Source organism: Dendronephthya gigantea, unplaced genomic scaffold (assembly GCF_004324835.1).
Source record: "Dendronephthya gigantea isolate DGI-Jeju-01 unplaced genomic scaffold, DenGig_1.0 000249F, whole genome shotgun sequence".
NCBI classification, from domain to species: Eukaryota; Metazoa; Cnidaria; class Anthozoa; order Malacalcyonacea; family Nephtheidae; genus Dendronephthya; species Dendronephthya gigantea.
Window position 1 is genome coordinate 159359 of NW_021163259.1, and position 19310 is coordinate 178668.

General features: G+C 39.0%; 1 long non-coding RNA gene and 2 other non-coding genes across 3 annotated transcripts; all 3 read left to right on the top strand.

The window, feature by feature from the left end:
- The first annotated feature begins 721 nt into the window (after nucleotides 1-721).
- Nucleotides 722-793, top strand: Trnap-ugg. Its single transcript has one exon. It is a non-coding gene; the product is annotated as a tRNA-Pro (tRNA).
- Nucleotides 794-1283: 490 nt separating this feature from the next.
- Trnat-cgu lies at nucleotides 1284-1356 on the top strand. The gene has a single exon. It is a non-coding gene; the product is annotated as a tRNA-Thr (tRNA).
- Nucleotides 1357-6441: 5085 nt separating this feature from the next.
- LOC114540734 lies at nucleotides 6442-7005 on the top strand. The gene is made up of 3 exons (XR_003689101.1): nucleotides 6442-6481; nucleotides 6715-6790; nucleotides 6872-7005. It is a non-coding gene; the product is annotated as an uncharacterized LOC114540734 (long non-coding RNA).
- Nucleotides 7006-19310: the final 12305 nt, after the last annotated feature.

Consider the following 19310-nt stretch of genomic DNA (forward strand, 5'->3'; position numbering starts at 1 on the left):
TTTTGTAGGTTCATCTTATATAAATTCTAATTCAAATGAAAAAGCGTGTAATATATAATACCTTAGAGAATAACTGAAATAAAAACTTAACGTCCATGACCAAAACCGCTCATGCTCGAAATCGGAATTAGTAGCCATTGATCAACAGCTAAGTTCCAAGCTATCGGTGGTAAAGCGAAAAGAGCGATTTTTGAGGGAATTATATATGTATAGTCCTGGCCGAGTGGTTAAGGCGAGAGACTTGAAATCTGTTGGGATATTCCTGCGCAGGTTCCAATCCTACCGACTACGACTCTTGTTATTCCGAAAGATGTTCATATGACACAGAGAATTTGTTTGCCACCAGGTGGAATTTCGTTTCAAAATATACGACATAATTTTTTTTGCATTTTTTAAGAAATACCAGTCAGAGTAGTTAAAGTTTTTAATACTTGATGTGAAATGGTTAATATTATATCCTTTTAACGCAAGTGCTCAAATTTAGCATTCTAATTCGGTTACTAAAAATGTAAATAAACATGGTGATTGGGCTAGAACGAAATTACCTCTTATCAAAGCGACCCCTATTCAGAAATTATTGCTCCTTCATAGGCTAATTTTCAACAGCAAAATGGGATGTATTCCGGACGATTTAACGGAAGTCTCTTAAACCTTAGTTTTTCATGTAATATACCGGAATTTTTTTTATCATTGAAAGATAATGAAATATTTCTCCAGGTGTGGCTTGCTGGTCTAGTGGTATGATTCTCGCTTTGGGTGGGAGAGGTCACCGGTTCGATTCCCGTGCAAGCCCTGTTTGCCCTCAAAACTTGAAATTTTTCCGCGATTGAGTTTCTTTATTTCCAGAAAAAAGCAGTGTTGAACTCAAGTTGCAATCTCCCAATAAAACGTTTCACATGCAGTATCAATCCTATCTGAATATACATGCAAGGAGGAGATGTAGTATGCATAAATGTAGACGTTGTAAACATGTCAACAATGCGGGAAGACCTTGTCAATCATCATATACAAGTACTGAACATCAGGAAAATGAATTCGTGCGACTTTTTTATAGTGCGTAGCATATTTTTAATAACATGTAACATTTTCAACTACCATATCACCGTATGATTACCATTGCCATCGTTTACAGGATAATCTCATGGACGGTGTTTGTGAAAGCTATTGAATTGATCGACCAAACTTTAATACTAATATTTTCTCTTTTAGGTTTAGCTTCGCAGGAATATTAACTATTTTTCGCCGGTGATTCATTTTACCTTTTGTAAAAGTATTACGGGTTTGCCGTATTAGCTCAGTGGTTAGAGCACTGGTCTCGTAAACCAGGGGTCCGGAGTTCAACTCTCTGATAAGGCTTAATTTTTTTAACGGTGTATGCATGCCTCGTCATGACGAGGGTGAATAAAAGACTTAAATACGTGTTACCGGTTAGCGTGCGCGCAGACGTTTTTCAGCGGTGTTCTGGGGCCCGGAGTCTAACAACCGACAGTGTTTAATTGGGTTACATTACAATCTATACGTTTTAATTCAGTAGATTTAGAATGTTCTACGGCAGTTTTGATTCTAAAGATTCTAAACACGAATAAAGATAATATTTCAAAAGCGTCAGAAAGTACACTCACCATTCTCTCGAAGGTCTTGTATAAACTGACTTTCTAGATTGTACGTATTCAAAGGTTTTCCGTGACTGGCAAGATCCAATTTTAATGCTGACAACAGCAGAAAACCAATTCCAATAAGAAAAAGCAATCATCCCCTGCCTGTCACTCAATTCTTGACTAGATGTTGGTAATACTTCTACCTCGGGTAGTTTATCTGCGACAAACATTAACCCATACATGCATAAACGATCTCTGCAGAAACTCGACTTTCTGTCTATAAACACCGAATACAAAAATTTCGGACATTACGCTCTCAAAACAGATAAACATCAAAAATTATCAGTAATTCTTCACTATCCACACTATCGCATGTAGGCTGTGTTACGCTCACAATCATTGAGTGTGACATACAAATTTTGTTATCACTGATTATAAAGAGAAAGTTATTTCTTAATCAATACAAAGATTTTGGTAAAACCATAGGTAGCCCAACACTCGTGTTCCGCACGCGTAAACGCTACTCAGTGATTAGCATATATTAATTTATCCTAAGGTTGGTCACTTTATCACCAATTATCAATAATATATCACATACATACATGTCAAACTTCGACAAAAACTGAAAAACTACTATAAAATACTGCAAAATTAATAAATATAAATGAACTTGGATATATTTTCTACATTCCGACATAGTTTTAAGCTTCAAAATGTATTGGATTATTTCCATTTTGCATAAGCGATCTAGTTATTTAACAGTATCATCCGAACTAACCTGGTTTCCTAATGATAAAGTATCAATATTTCTCTCCAAACCCGTTTTATAAAATCCGTCAGCCTGGTGTCTTGCTTGGGTTACCTGCAGCTTGAGATCAGAGTTCTGCTGCTTCAAAGCATTCATTTCTTCGTTGGCCGGACGACTCTCTATTGTCAACTGATAGTGAAGTTGATCAATGTTTAGTTGCTTCTGACGAACCTGAAAAGAGAAAGAGCGTTGATCATCAGACATCAATGCTCGACACAGTTTTCTAAAATCCAGGAATGTAGCACTCGAATAACAGACCCATTTACACTATAGACTAAATTTATCGGCACGACATATGTTACTGCTAATAAATACACACAATAAAAATACGAGAACATATATCACAAACATTCTCAGCGATGACGTATAAAAATACAAGTGCGTTGAAACAGAAGCCTATAGCCATTTAGAGAAGAAGACTCACCTCTTCTAAAGAATGATGAAGTAAACCTTGATAACGAACGATAGTTGCTTCACATTTTCCCAATTGAGATGTAAGATCTAATTTCTCTTGGCGTAAACTACCTAAAGACGTGCAAAAAGATATATTGTGAAATAGACAATTGTATTATATACCTTGTTAACTTTAATGGTTTATTTCTCTTAATATATACAAACATGTGTTCAAAACAAAGACGACATATTGTCAACGCTTCTCAAACGTTTTTCGGTCACGTGTCCGTAATTATCTATATCCCTCAATATCAATGTTTGTTCTAATATACTCTTATATATATACATATGTCAACACCCCCACTCAGACTCGGCAGTGTCTATGATGAGTCTGCTTTCTTCAGTGTTCTTATTTAGTTGCCTAGTAAAACATAACGATGTTTCTCAACCTTAATCCGGGGTAGTGATTTAGTTAATATGTCCGCTGTCATATCTTCTGTAGGAACATAATGAATTGCAACTTCTTTGCTCTTGACTTTTTCTCTGATGAAATGAAACTTTGTGTCGATGTGCTTCGATCGCTTGTGCATAACAGGGTTGTGGCACATCTTGATACATGACTGATTATCTTCTCCAATGTAGGTTGGATCTTTCATAGGATAACCAAAATCTTTCATTAATGCTCTGAGATAGATTGATTCTTGTACTGCGGCTCCCATTGCTTGGTATTCAGCTTCTGTAGACGATAGTGCTACTGTAGCTTGCTTCTTTACTTCCCAACTTATTGCTGCGCCACTTCCTTCAAATTTGAAATAGTAACCGGTTGTGGACTTTCGATCGTCTAAGTCGCCACTCCAGTCTGCGTCTGAATCGCCGATAAGGTTCATGCTGGAATTCTTGACAAATGTTAATCGTAACTTAATAGTGCCTTTGAGGTATCTTAAGACGTGTTTTGCTGCTTTCCAGTGCGTTGTATCGGGTTTGTCAAGGAATCGTGATAATTGATTAACTACGTTGAGTATGTCCGGTCTTGTCTGTTTTCCGATGTACAGAAGTGATCCGACTAGACTTCGGTATAACTTTGTATCGACTAGCTCGTGTTCTCCGTTGTTCTTTACTAACTTCAGGTTGACTTCTCCGGGAGTTGCTTTGGGTTTGCAGTCACTCATATTGAACTGTTTCAGGAGGTTTTCGATGTACTTCTCTTGATCTACTGTGATCTTGTCTTCAGACTTGATAATTCGCATTCCAAGGAACCAATGTAGTTCTCCGCGATCATCCATTTTGAAGTTTTCTTCTAGTAGCACTTTGACTCTGTCTACAACATTTCGTTCGGCTGCGGTTATAATATCGTCGACCCATAAGACTATGTATGAAAATGTTCCATTTTCTTCTTTTTTCACGAAGAGACAGTAATCATTGCGACTTCTTTGAAATCCTTTCTCGATTAGTAGATTTGCTAGGGATTCATACCAGTTTTTCGCTGCTTGCTTAAGACCGTAAATCGACTTGTTTAGTTTACACACTAAGTTCTGTCCGTTTTCTCCATTTGTAGCAAAACCTTGGGGCTGTTCGAGGTAAATTTCTTCTTCAATAGCTGAGTGAAGATATGCTGATTTTACATCCATTTGTCCGAGGTGTAAATCTTTCTGTGTTGCGACTGCTAACAGAGTTCTGAATGTTTCTGGTTTGCATGTAGGTGCATACGTTTCGAAAAAGTCTAAGCCTTCGACTTGTGCGAAACCTTTCGCCACGTATCTAGCTTTGTACTTGTCTACTTCTCCATTTGCACCGTATTTAACTTTGTATACCCATTTTCCAGGTAATACGTTCTTGTCTTTTGGTCTCTCAATAAATGTCCAAGTGTTATTGTTTTCTAGTGACTCGACTTCTGCTTGCATTGCTTGTTTCCAGTACTTGGCTTTGGTTGATTTTACAGCTTCTTCATAGGTTTTAGGTTCGGTGACAGTGTCTTCTTCTTGTGTCGCATTAAAGGTGTATGGATGACCATATCTTTCAGGAGGTCTTCTGTTTCTATCTTCTCTGCGTAGTGATTCTTCTACTTCAGCATCTTCATTTTGCTGTTGCTCTGGTGCATTTGGAACATCATTAATATTTTCGGTATCCCCCACTTCATCTCCAATTTCCCCCACTTCATCTCCGACGGGGTTTTCGTTGTTTTGATCATTAGAAAGTTTGTCCGCAAGATCTAGGATTCGGTTCTCTAGAATTGGGTCTCCTTGATAGGATTCTTCTACAGATGATAATGGTTGGATTTCGTCCTCTTTGAAGATAACATTTCGTGCTTTGATTATTTTCTTTGTTGCGAGCTCTTGTAGTATGTAGGCTGTGCTGTTGCTGTCGTAGCCAATAAACTTTGCTTTCACTGATCTGGAATCGAGCTTTCGTATGTTCACATTTCTTTTCTTTACATAGGCTGTGCAACCAAATACTCTAAGGTGATTTCTTCTAGCCGTTTTCCCTGTGAATAATTCGAAAGGACTTTTTCCTTCGTTGCTGTTTGCACTCACGGTAAGGTTTCGGATGTGTGTAGCAGTGTCCAACGCTCGTACCCAATATTTCTTAGGTAGTTTTGCTTGTATAAGTAAGCACCGTCCCATTTCTACTATGGTACGATTGAAGCGCTCTGCGACTCCATTTTGCTGCGGTGTTTCCGGAACTGTAAATTCTTGTTTTATCTTTGAGTTCCTACGTATATAGTTGACTCATTTTTCCATCAACTGTTCTTGGCTTGAATTTGAAGTGTGTATAATACCACTAGAAATTAAGACCCTTTAAAACCTCTAGAAAATTCCTGCATCGTGTGAAGTGCCTAAAATCATCTGTTGATATCTATTTAGAACTTCTCTTTAGCCAGCTGATGAAGAATCCGCGGCAAAAATACAAGATCTGGCGGTTGCCGAGGGCGCTCTACCAAAACGCTTACCCATAGCCATGATTACGCAAAGCACTGATAGACGTTCGCTACTGAACAGGTGCGAATTAGTGATTCAAAATCCAGGATAGATGTGAAAATTTAAATCTAGTTGTTTTATTACAAGTAAGTGTTCATATTAAGAAAATGGGAAAATGTTCTAGTCGTTTAAAAGATGAAAAAGCAATGGTATTTAAACGGATCTTTTTTACAGATTAGGTCAAGATCTGACAGCGTACAACCTGATTTGGAATTACAAGGTGAGTCTCGAAGTTAAAGTTAGTTTCCGTTGAAAATATAGGAAATGAAAATGTAATGGAGGATTTCCTGTTGCTATGAGTATAACAAGACAAATTCAATAGTCCTGACCTCTTTCTCTAAACTGTTCTCGTAAAAGAGTTTGAAACAATTTCTTTTGTTTTCAATGTGACAGACGCGAGAGGAACTTCTGGGGCTCTCGAATCTGAGATGCGCGCAATTGCAATGGAAAAAGATCTGAGTGGAAACTACGTTGTTTTTTGGAATCACCTTTAGTTTGAAGTCCTGTATGAATGTTTAGCTGAGCAACTGAAAATAGGTTAATAATAATCCTTATACTGCTCTAGCTTTTTAACAGTTCTTCTTAAAGCGTCTCCCCCCCTATCCCTCGACAGCAATCAAACTCAGTAACGTATCTCTTTTATCAGGCGACTATTATTTGAGAGCCTTGTTGGAACAAAACGACGGGGAGACGCCGATAACAAATGTGTGAGTCCACGACATTTATCTATCAGGATTTAAAAATATTCAAACTACTGTCTTGCTTCCCGCTGCATAAAAAAGATTCCAGATACCTAATATATAATATACCTCAGCGTCCTATTCTCTAAATTGCTGCACAGTTCACACAATATTATTTGTCCTGCAGTATGTAGTAGAGAAGTATAGAATCATGGATGAAACAATTCACGAATCGATCGACTTTTCTATTTTGTTTTCAGGCTCGAGTTGTTTAACGATCTGTACCACAGATTCCTGTTGACAACTAAACCAACTATGAAAGCAATGTGCCTTCAGGTGAGGATGTCGTTTAGTGAGAGCCTAGCCATGTGTAACTTCGAAGAATGAATGAAACAAGCTGGAATATTTTATTCACAGGCGATGACTAAAGTTTATGGAAAATGTCAGGAAGAGATTGGCGCTTTTAATGATACCAAGCTAAGGATCATCTGTTATTGATCCAGTGTTACTACAGGAGCCTGAACTAAACTAACTTTATTCATACTGTTTCGTATTTTTAGCACTTACATGAAAATGGCATCACCCACAGGGATTGGAAGGTAAGCGCGCATTTATTTATTTATCACTACTGTCTTTATATCCTAATCTTTAACGACCATAATTTAACTTTTTCTTCTCTAGCCAGAAAATGTTTTATTGTGTTCCTCGGATGACGAAACTCTTATAAAGGTTTGTGTCAGTTGTGTATTGAACTTAATCTCAATTCCGAGTTTTGTCCGTGATTTCGTTTCACGAAAGCAGAGCGCATTCTGCGAACGTTTTTTGCGCACATGGTGAAGACTAGCCGACGGTCACGTTCGACAGACGAGTCTCTGCGAGCAAATAAAATACTAAGTGGCGTAGCCAACACGACAATTTAGTCATGCTCTGCTAATATTTTGGAGTTCTTTCACTGTGAAAACAATGAATTTCTAAAGAAATTAATATGATAATAACATAAAATTTGCATAGCATGACGGAAAATGCTTCATGTAAGATCACATCGAAGGAATATGCATCCTCATTGGGTGCATACTCATATGGTAGGTTAAAAACGCGCTAGTTCTTCCGATAAATTAAAGAACAGTTCCATACCTATACTTTTGTACGTGTGAAACTTTTCGCTTGATTTTCTTTTAATTGTGAGAATCCGACGGTGCAGCAAACATTAAAATCAAGCGATAACACTAAACTTGATTGTGATAGCCCTGAGTATATACCGCTAAAATAGCTTTGTTCCTCATAATTATATGCTGGATTCCCCGTCCAGGTATAACTTCTAATTAAAACACGCCTTATTTTTACATGTATTCCAATGCACGTAAGTTAGTAAAAATCATGACAAACCCGCTGGAGGGGTAAGAATTGAAAAATAGAAAAAAAATTCATGGTGTAAACAATTTATTTCTAAATCAAAAACTCACTCTTACATAACCCACTTATTGAAATATTTTCGCTATATATTTCAGTCAGATGGATCTCTCAGTCATTTCTCATTCCTTACTGAACAAAAAGTATTTCAGTGAATTGCTAGAACATACCTGAAGAACAGCTATAAACTTCAATTCTCAAAGATATGTTGCGTACCATGTCTTTTGATGAATGCGGATGTAAAGCGCGGTTACAGTTGGTGATAGGACATTTTCCACTAGTGAGTCTATAATGAAATGAGTAATTTGATAAGCAATTAATCTTAATCACACATTAAAAGCTATATATGACCGCATGGAAATGATGTGATGCACACAAGGTGAGAGGGTAGTCTGTAGGAGCCTTGCTTAATAATCCAGATAACCCTGACTAATCCATTTATTTTGTAATGAGCGAATTTTTGCCCGTCGGAACTATAGGATACAGAGTAGGTCTTCACCCACTAATTATAATTACGGCGACTTTGAGTGAAATCGCTCCGACAACACCTTTCTTGCCGAAGTCAATTTGAATGCATTGGTCCTGGTAATTTTTCCGTGCAGATCAGGAAGCTGCCTCATTTAAGCGACCATGTCCTGTCGACTTATCCGCATTCCCAGCATTTGTTGCTAAAATCTGGGATGTTATGTGTCTTCAGTACGGGGGGCAATAATTAGTATCAATTATTCTATCTTCCGGCACCAAAACACCATCGAAACAATCATCAACAAAAATGAAACGATAATGCAGATAATTGTGCCAAATATGGGGCCTCCAGAATTGAAACCAGTCGAGGTACAGCGTTATTTCAATTGATTTTGTGAAATCTTTACTGGGGGTTAACTTCGAATTTTATCACATTCCCATATAGGGAAATTACTGAATAAAAAAATAATGTCCAACAGTCGTCCTAATATGACATAATACTAAACTGAACATATACCATGTAGCCTGCAATATTTACCTTGCTTGGTATGTCAGTCCATCAAATCCATGTATGGCTAGCGATGGATGGAGGTGTAGTCAGTGATAAGAGAAAGGTAATAATTGTTAGCGACTCCTGGGTTGCCATAATTTATTTGATCTAAAATTGAGAAACAAGGAACATGTAAATTAATACATTATTGTCCATAGTTGTGAGGCTATCAGCATTGTGATATCCCAGGTTCGTGCGTACCGCTACCGTGGGACAACATTCCTTAGCGAACAAATAGTACTTTAGTGAATTGCTAGAACATACCTGAAGAACCGCCATAAACTTCAATTCTCACAGATATGTTGCCATACTAATTCGGCTCTATATGCAATAGAATCTACAATTGAGATTACAAGAACATCTCTTTCACACAATTGAAACTATAATTGTATATGAATCACAAGGCCCTATACTGTATAGTAACGGCATGTATTTTGTGACTTCTATAACGAAAAGAATATACAGAACAAAATACAAGCTGTTTTCTTTCATATTCACATAATACCCCCAACCCCTGTATATTGGTAAGTGGCAATTACATAATAGGAAAGGGAGAAAAATAAATCTATTTTTAATAACACCAGTGTAAAATGAATGACATATGGAACTGTACAGCAAAATATTGTGTAGGCATAATTCTCGTCATGCCTTCCATCACCAGATATCATGAAATTATCTTGGTTTTTTAATGTTTAAATTAATCCGTTTAATTTAAAAAGTATTCTATTCTACACTGCTTGTCTTATATGCTCTGTAGTTATAAGGTATGGGAAAAATATTGATTCTACTGACCATATAAGGCAAGGTCATTCAGCAGACGTGAAAGAATCGCACGAATTTATGGGCGGGAGGGAGGGCGATTGCAACCGGCTTGTTCGTTCACTGGAACTTACCGTTAGAGAGGTCTTTTTATGGATATATCACTTCTTTTATACCTAACTATGCTACGTCACCAGCGTAATACCAGTTTCCGCTTCCTGTTGCATGTTATTACCTTATTTTTCTCATCGCATATCATTATAAGTATTGCGAATAGCACAAAAATACCACCAAAATATAGCTGAAGAAAAATACTTTAACCCAATCGCTTCTGTTTTATTCCAGAAATTAATCAATATTGCTGTTAACCTGACACTGCAGTGCAGCTCTAAAAATCATATCAAATTACACGGGATTACAAACAGAAATATAACTCGCCTTTGGAATTTCGTTATTTTCTTCGTTATTTTTATCCTGTCATCTTTTAACCGTTACATTTAAACTGTAAAGGCTTTATATATCTTTTCTGATAGTTTTTAAGTCAGGATAGGCAGAAAAACTCGAAAAATATAGCTTTTTTTATTTGTTATTGTGTATAGCGAGGCGTTGCTCAGCTGCATTTACATGTGGTTGTCACGTGAGGTTAGAGGTGTCAAAAATGTTAGGTTGCCTACCCCGTGGGGGTAAAATAAGCCCTGTAATCGATTTCCGGGGTAAAATTGTCCCTAGAAGTCGTAAATGTCAAATTTTCGCCAATATGATGATATGGAATTTTATATGCACATTTTCCAGTTTCCATTTGTAAACACGTTTGTTGGAAATATCAGTACAAATCGCCAAAGCGACTGTATTTCAAGTAAAATAGATGAAAATATTGATCCCAATGTATACTACAAATATTTGGAGGTTTTTAGGCGAGATTTTTGGAAGGCTTTGCGCATTTTCGCTTCTCTAAAATTCAATTTAAAAAGTACAAGTTCGGCAATAAATGTCTTAGCTTATAGGAAAGCTTTTGAAATGAACTAAATTTATACAAATAGGTAAATGTTTTTTCTTTGAGATAACACAATTTCTAGTTGATTTGATAAAATACTTCCAGATAAAATCAAATTATCTGTGTGCGCTATTTACGAGCAGACAGCAATGAGTTTAGTGGTCTCATATTTATCAAAATGGGTGAAGTATTCGCACAGTAATCACAAGTTTAAATCAGCTTACCACTTTGAAATATCCTCTCATCGGACGTCTAACTGAGAGGATCCCTTAAACATCGAGAATACTTCATTAACAAGTGCCACATCCTGTCCTGTTTGAGAAGTTACGAGAACTTCATCTTAGGTATTGGTTACTCCTTACTCTGTTGGAAGTTCCATTCTGTTGTATGTGGACAACACTTGTAGTTGGTGTGGTGAAAGGATGCAGATTGTCTGTTGGATGTTGTTCTTTTGTATTAGAGACGGACCACATTAGATATCAGAGCAAAATTGACACATTCATGGGACTCGAACCCAATCTCCTAAAACGGAGTACCTGAAATGTGTTCTTTGTGTGGCCAGGAAAAAGCGAGAGCTACAGGGCAACTCGCAAACCGACTGGCAGACAATACGAACGTACAACACAAAACACACAACCGACGACACAATATCCAACAACCCAAAACCCACTAACTCTGTAGCTGAAATGACAAAAAATATGGTGAGTTGTTCCTAAAAAAGGAAGCATTCTTAATAAGCATGAAGGCAATTGTGGCTAGGGGTTTAACTGAGGGCATGGATATGGGGTGGCTTCTTATGTAACGGGCCGAGCTGTCTGAGACACACACACGTTCGATCCAGTTTCTAAGTGTCTTTTATTTCATCCTCGTGCTCCCTATATACATGTGCTCAAGACTCTCATATTTCTAATTACAATAGTGCACTGTTACTTTATCTAATTACAATAGTGCACTGTCACATTATCTCATCACAATAGGTGCACTGTTACATTTTCCCCTCACTTAAGTTTTCGTCCCCGAAAACAACATATTTTTACATAGTCGACGATTTAGCTAATCGTAAGCATAACGTTCGGGAGGACGTATGTTTTGCCGAAGTTGATAACGTTGGGGGTCACCTCTAGGCCTACGGGGAGGTGGTTGTAACACGGGGTGCTCGGGCAATGCGTGAACCACTGCGAAATCACCCGACTCACGACCAGGAGCAACGATTCGGCCGCTATCCAGTGGTATATAGCCTGTCTTAAGGTTGTCGTGGTGAACTACCATAACTTTTCCATCATTCGAGCTAACTCGATAGGTCGTCCCCATTCTCTTCACTACCTTATACGGCCCTATCCACTTCCTACCGAACTTACCTTTCTTTGGGCGTTTCACCCAAACGGTCTGACCTACTGCATGCGGCTTCCAGTTCTTATTGTCGTGATTTGAACACCTGGTTGACCTTACCTTATCTAAGTGCTCTCTAGCTAGCTGCCTAACATTCTTAAGGTTATTGCGGACTTTCTGTGCGTACTCTGGTTGAGTGCTTGGATTCCCAGTCGTTACACCGAATTCTAATTCCAGAGGCATGCGAGGTGTTTTTCCGAATACGAGTTCGTACGGGGAGAGCCCAGTAGATTCATGTTTGCTTGTATTATAGGCAAAGAGAACGGGATCTAGCCAAACATCCCAATCGTCAGCATTGTTAGACACATAATGCGCAAGCATATCTTGTAGCGTGCGATTCTGTCGCTCCACTTGGCCATCCCCGGAAGGGTGGTATGCTGTGGTTCGTGTTTTCGTTATCCCCATAATGTTACAAATTTCGTGCATTAAGATACTTTCAAAGTTTGACCCTTGGTCTGAGTGCAGCACGAGCGGCGGTCCAAAACGCGAGAATACTTTGGATATTAAACAGTCGGCCACGGTTGAGGCCTTTTGATCTTTCGTAGGGAACGCCTCGCACCATTTGGTAAAATGGTCCATGATAACGAGTATATATTTATTCCCCCTCGCGGTCTCCGATATGGGGCCCATGTAATCTAATGCCCAAAATGTAAAAGGCTCACTAACACTGATCGTTTTCATAGGCGCTTTATCTGGATTCGAAGGTGATTTGCGGCGCTGGCAAGATACGCAATGTTGGATATGGGCTTGCACAGAGGCACGCAGATTTGCCCAATAAAATCTTTCGCGAATACGCTGTTCGGTTCGTGCTGAGCCGAGATGACCGCACGACGGACTATCATGCATACCGTCGAGTATCTTAGGCACTATGGATTGTGGAATCACAATGGCGTGATCAGGATATGTGTACTGGTTGTGGCGAGATCGTACTAGTAAACCATTATGTATAAATAAGCGATCGTAATTATGCCAAAAATTTTTCAGAACTGGGTCAATGCTCCACTCCTTGAAATCTGGGCGTGGTTTCTTGTGCATCTTAAATTCCAAAACTTTCGAGATATTGCTGTCCTGCCGTTGTGCTTCATGTAGGTTTATAGTTGGGCTTACAGTAATTGAGTTAATTTTTTCATGCCTAAAGACAGGTGTATTCTCAGTTGCTTGTGTTTGCGGTTGGAAAGCGCGCGCGTGTGGGTTGAGTAATTTGTTTGTAGTGCATTTTTGCGGCAATGTGATAAAATCGATAGCGCGTGCACAACTAGCCCAAAGCATGAAAAGGAGCCCAAGCACATAGATAACAGGCGCTGTTATGAGACGCTTTGCCGTCGCTTTCCATTCAGTTAGCATTGAAGGAATCGTGTGGATAGCGGAAGTTTGACATGTTTCCTCGCATTTCTTAGCTACTAGGCGTGATAAGACATCTGCATTCAAATGCGATTTACCCGGTCGATGTTGAACCACAAATTCGAACTCTTGCAAATCCATTAGCCATCTGGCTAAACGCCCTTTCGGCTCGATGGAATTTAGCCAACGAAGTGCATTATGATCAGTAATTATTCTGAATTTGCGCCCTAAGAGGTATAGACGAAAGTGTTGGGTGCCGTAATGAATTGCCAACGCTTCTTTTTCAGTGGTCGCATAATTGCGTTCCCGTTGCGTCAGACTGCGAGAGCCGTATGCGATGACTCTTTCTATACCATTGTCATCGTGCTGGGCAAGTACAATACCTAAACCAACATCTGATGCGTCCGTGTAAAGAGTAAACTCGCGATCGAATTTTGGGTAAGCTAATAAGGGTGCGGAACAGAGCTGACGTTTAATTTCCTTAAAAGATATTTCGCACTCGTTCGACCAATCAAAAGGTGTTCTGGCGGCTTCTTTTGTTGTAAGTTTAGTTAGAGGCGCGGCGACTGTTGCAAAATTCGCAATAAAGCGGCGATAGTAACTGGCGAGTCCTAAAAAACTACGCAACTCTGTTATACATGTTGGCGCACTGATGTTCTGTACTGCCTCGACTTTCTGTGGGTCAGGGCTGATGCCGTCTTTAGAAATGACATGACCTAAGAATGCAACCCTAGTTTCCGCAAACCGACATTTTTCCAACTTAACGCGCAAGTTGTGCTGCCGAAACCTGTCAAGGACTGCTCTCAATCTGTCATTGTGTTCGCCAAGGTTGCGCCCAAAGCAAATAACATCATCAAGATAACATAAACATATTTCGAACGTGAGACCTGCTAAGACTATTTCCATAGCACGCTGAAAGTGCCGGAGCCGTTTTTAAGCCAAAACTCATGCGGTTAAACTCAAACAGACCCGAGCTTGTCACGAAAGCCGTTTTTGGCCGATCACGGGGGTCAACGTTAATTTGCCAGTACCCGCTGCGTAGATCTAATGTTGAAAAATATGTTGCGTCGCCCAAAGAATCTAGTATGTCCGCAATGTTTGGAATTGGATGCGAGTCGTTGAGTGTTACTTCGTTTAATTTCCGATAATCTACACAAAAACGTAGTTCCCCTGACCGCTTTTTAACTAACACAATAGGGCTTGCCCATGGGCTGGTACTAGGACTTATAATACCTTGTGCTAACATATCTTTGATTTGTCTGTCAGCCTCTTCTCGATACGCGTACGGCAAACGGCGAGGGCGATGTTTAATGGGGTTAGAGTTACCTGTATCGATGTTATGTGTCACTACATTTGTGTGCCCTAATGTAGCCTCAAACACATCTTCGAACTCGGATAGGACTTCAAGAACACAGCTTTTATCGGCCTGATTTAAATTAGAATTTACAACACCTTCAAATTTGTTTGTTTCGCCCTTTCCGTTATTTGCCTTAATACCACAGCTTGCGCTACTTATTTTGCTGTGAGATTGGACTAGAGGGCTAAATGCTGCGATTTTGGTACCGAATTTTAGCTCGCTAGGTTCGCTATGTGCGTTCATGACTCGTAAAACAATGTTTCTACCTTGCGGGCAGACTACTGTATGTGCCACATGAATGTCGTTACCTGACTCGCTCTTTAGAGGCGCTATCATGCCTATTTCTGTCTGTGCTGATTTTACTAATCTACCCTCTACAATCATCTCAGATCTCGCGGGCACGACAACATTTTGGTCTAAAACTACGGCAATTTCGGCTTTCATACGAGACTGGATAAGGAAAGTTGAATCGTTCTCCACGCATGTTTTGGGCGTTTCGCCAGAAGGGTCACCACTTGCCTCAGTCACTCCAGATATCAGTCCACCATTGGAAAGGGGTGATAAAAGAACTTCAGTCCGCCCGTGAGACCCCGTTAAGTAATAGGGGCTAGACCCACTGCGAATATCCCCCTGTAGACTCAACCTATTTGCTTCGAGGAAGTCCCACCCCAACACACAGTCGTAACTGATGTTGTCGCTAACAAGAAGACGTCCTTTGTACGCTCGCTTACTTTTGGGGAACGTTATGTTTGTGTCGAGGCACCCAAGGATATTTAAACTACCGCCGGTGATGGATACGCAACGTTCTGCGACAGTAGTGTTAATTAATTTACTATCAAAGTCAATAATCCTGTGTAAAGTATGGCTTATAAATGTTCTCATGGAACCAGTGTCAATAAGTGCATGAACTTCAACATTATTTACAAAACATTTAACATATGGTTGTGTGGATAATGAAACATTGAAGGTATTAAAACTTACCCCAGGGCGATCTTTGATCCCACTTATCGTATCGCCCGCTGGGAGTTTAAACGATTCGCACAGTCTTTGGCAAAATGTCCGTATCCCTGGCATTCATAACATCTGTTTGTGGAATCAAACGTCTGGCTTTGCTGTTGTGGATTGTGCCAACAGTCCCTGGCGATGTGGCCCATTTTCTTGCAGACAAAACATTTTCTGTTGCTTCGATCTTTCGTTTGCGCCGATAGATCATCTCGTTTATTCCGCGATAACTTCTCCTCCAGATTCTTTTGTCGTACGGCGATGTCGGACACCAGCGCCACCAATTTGGTCATTTCTTCACCACTCTTTTCGCTTGCCACACCAGCACTCTGCGTCACATTCCCTTGGTCGTTAAATTCCTGAATTGCCCTGTACCGTTGAACAAATGACACCATTTTTTTCAGATCTGGCGTAGGGTCACTCTCTAGCAACTTCATTCGAATGTTTTTGGGTAAACCTTTCATGAACTGCCTCGTTAACAACGCGGTTTTCGCTCCGGCATCAATATCTGGTTGAGCTTTCGATAAAATTTGCTCCAACTCCCACTTGTACACCGTCGGGTCCTCGCCTGGCTTTAAAAGTCTCGCTTCGAACTCGGCGAAGTACACTTCTTTACACGCCGCAGGACACATGGTCTCTTTTAGGGCTTTCGTAACAGCGTCATATTTTTCACGAGCTTCCTCGTCCAGTGCGTAAAAATGGCTCGCTGCTTCGCCCTGGAGAAAAGCTGGGAATTTCTTGATTTTCGCATCTGCGTTCCACCCATTTGCCTCAGCGCAAGCATCAAATTCGCGCAGCCAAATTGTTAAATCTCCCCGCTCAAACTTCGAGGGAAGAATTGCTGTAGACATCTCTATAAACCGTTCTTTAAATCGCACCGCTGCTCACCAAATTGTAACGGGCCGAGCTGTCTGAGACACACACACGTTCGATCCAGTTTCTAAGTGTCTTTTATTTCATCCTCGTGCTCCTATACATGTGCTCAAGACTCTCATATTTCTAATTACAATAGTGCACTGTTACTTTATCTAATTACAATAGTGCACTGTCACATTATCTCATCACAATAGGTGCACTGTTACACTTAGGGTTGGATACTGAAACTAAACTACGATCGTCTTTGTCTGAAAAACACAAAAAAAATTTATTAGTAGCTCCCTAGAAAACGAAGAGCAAAACACAGTTAGACAAGCAGTGAGCCGTGTTTCCAGATACGGGGACAGAGATTCTTAGCTAACAGAGTGGCCACGGGGATCTAATTCTATTAAAAAACTAATTACACATACCTTGATCCTACCTAAAGAAAGAACTCACTTACCTGAAGAAGCAAACGGTCGCAGACGGCTCTGTTTATAGCGTGTAGGCTCTTGCATAATTCAGCAAATTAAGACAACTGATTGGTTATTTCTGTGCACAGGTCATTTGTTCATTGGTCCATTTTTGTACTCCCGATTGGTTCAATAAAACCAATCAGTCGGTTAATCTATATTCAAATTTTGATCCCGTTTCTTTGATATTTGCAAGGTGATTGCACAACAAATGTTCGATTTCACACGTTTTGGAGCATATTCCAAGCCAATGTATCACAGTATGTGTGTATTTGTTCCATTATTTCTCTCATGAAGTTCACAAAAAATTACAGTTCAATCATTATTAATTAGCTTTATTTCCCCACCAGCTTTAGAAACCCATCGAGCAGGAAAGTCGGAATTTAAATGGCAAGTAAATCTTTCAAACTGGTGTAGCATTTGAATTATGTGGTACATTTAACTACTGAACCTTTCAGAATATTGTCGAATTGGGCATGGCATGGAATAATAGTAAATATAAGAAACTGACAAAATCTCAAATGCAGTAAATTTCAAGGCTAAATATTGCAAATTCCACTGGAAATATGGCGTTTTACCGCCATGCATACATAGTTATTCACAGGTATGATATTCATGCGTTTTATATATTCAATATTACACATCAAAGCGGCCTAATCCTTAGGATATGGCTCAAAATGCAAACGAAAACCGGTTGCAGTGGTTTAGTTCAAATAGTGAGTACTATTTTGATATATTTAGCGTCAAAATCGAGCCTTTAGAAGATTATTGCCGATTTTTTATATAAACATACTTGATGATATGAATTATCGCATCACCGGCAATAATATTTCACAATAATAATAAAAATATGGAAAAAAAATTCGGGCAAAAAGCCGAAATTCTGACATAGTTCCGATTCGAGCTTGTCTTAAGCACGTGCTTACCAACGATTATGGCTTAGCACTTTCATAAGTGTTGTTTAAATGCTATTTCTACGATTTTTTTGCACATCCTAGCCCAAGAATTACTCAGAATTACAACAGATTGATAACATGTAAAATTAGGACATTTTGAAGACAACAGAGTACCAAAAAAGCGAAAAGGTATGGAATTTCTAAAATACATCTTGCTATGGGTGAGTAATTTGAGATAACAAAGCAACCTATTATTTTGATTAATGTTTTTACTTATAATACAAATGCAGGTTATAGCTATATGCTGGTTGGAATATACTATTCAAATAATCGTTTCAACCGCTATCGTTTAGTGGTATTCCGGGGTCTTTAGCCCAAATATTTCTGAGATATTTAATGTCTTGCTTCTGTGCAACATTATTGTCAGCAGTAATAGCCTTTTTTGCTGTACAGTTCCATTTATCATTCATTTTACACTGGTTTTATATAAAATATAATTTTTTTTTTCTCCCTTTCCTATTATGTAATTGCAGAACGAATATTCAATATATTAGGGTACCACATAAAAACTCATTATGACAATCGCTATCGGACATCTATTGCATCGGAGATACGACTTGTGGTAAGCCAAATTCAATGTTTTTTCTCGCGATTTTTTTATGATGTCTTACATTGTTGTTTTTTAAAGATTCTTCAATGTTTCCTCAGTCTGCGAGCTGAGAACATCTAGGCCTTGTGCAAGACAAAATTGGAAAAGTTAAATTCAGTTCGTATGTTATTTGTTGTGAAAGGAAAAGGTTGGTTAATGATGATAGTGCAACGCATGTCAGGTATTCTGCTTCCAAAATTCCTTTTCTTCTTAGTGTAATACATCCTCATTTTTGTTTTAGTTCTGCAGAAGATAAGACAACCGGGATTGTCTCACTTCCTTACAACGAGGCAATGAATGTTATTCTTGTGTGCTTACAACAGGTAAACTTTTCCATCATAATATATCATCTGGCATTAAGTTTCGATTAAAGTTCAACTTTTTTTATTTTCCAGAAATTGGAATTGGAGGTGTTGTATGTTGTTCTGAGAGACTTTCCAAAGGCACTGCAAGATAAAACTTCATACATTCTTGAAAGCACTACTTGCGTTAAATATGTACAGTGTTATCTAAAATGGTAAGGGAAGTTAAGTTGTGCACTTTTCACACCAAAATCATGAACTAAAAATTTTACTTTGCATTCAGGTTTGAAATTATGATTTTCTTCCAGGATTATTTCGTGTTTCTCATGACATGCGCCGACCTCATTTGTACGCTAGAATTTTTCCAGTACGGTTCTTCTCATTCAGTTTTTTGCATCTATCATAATATCTTAC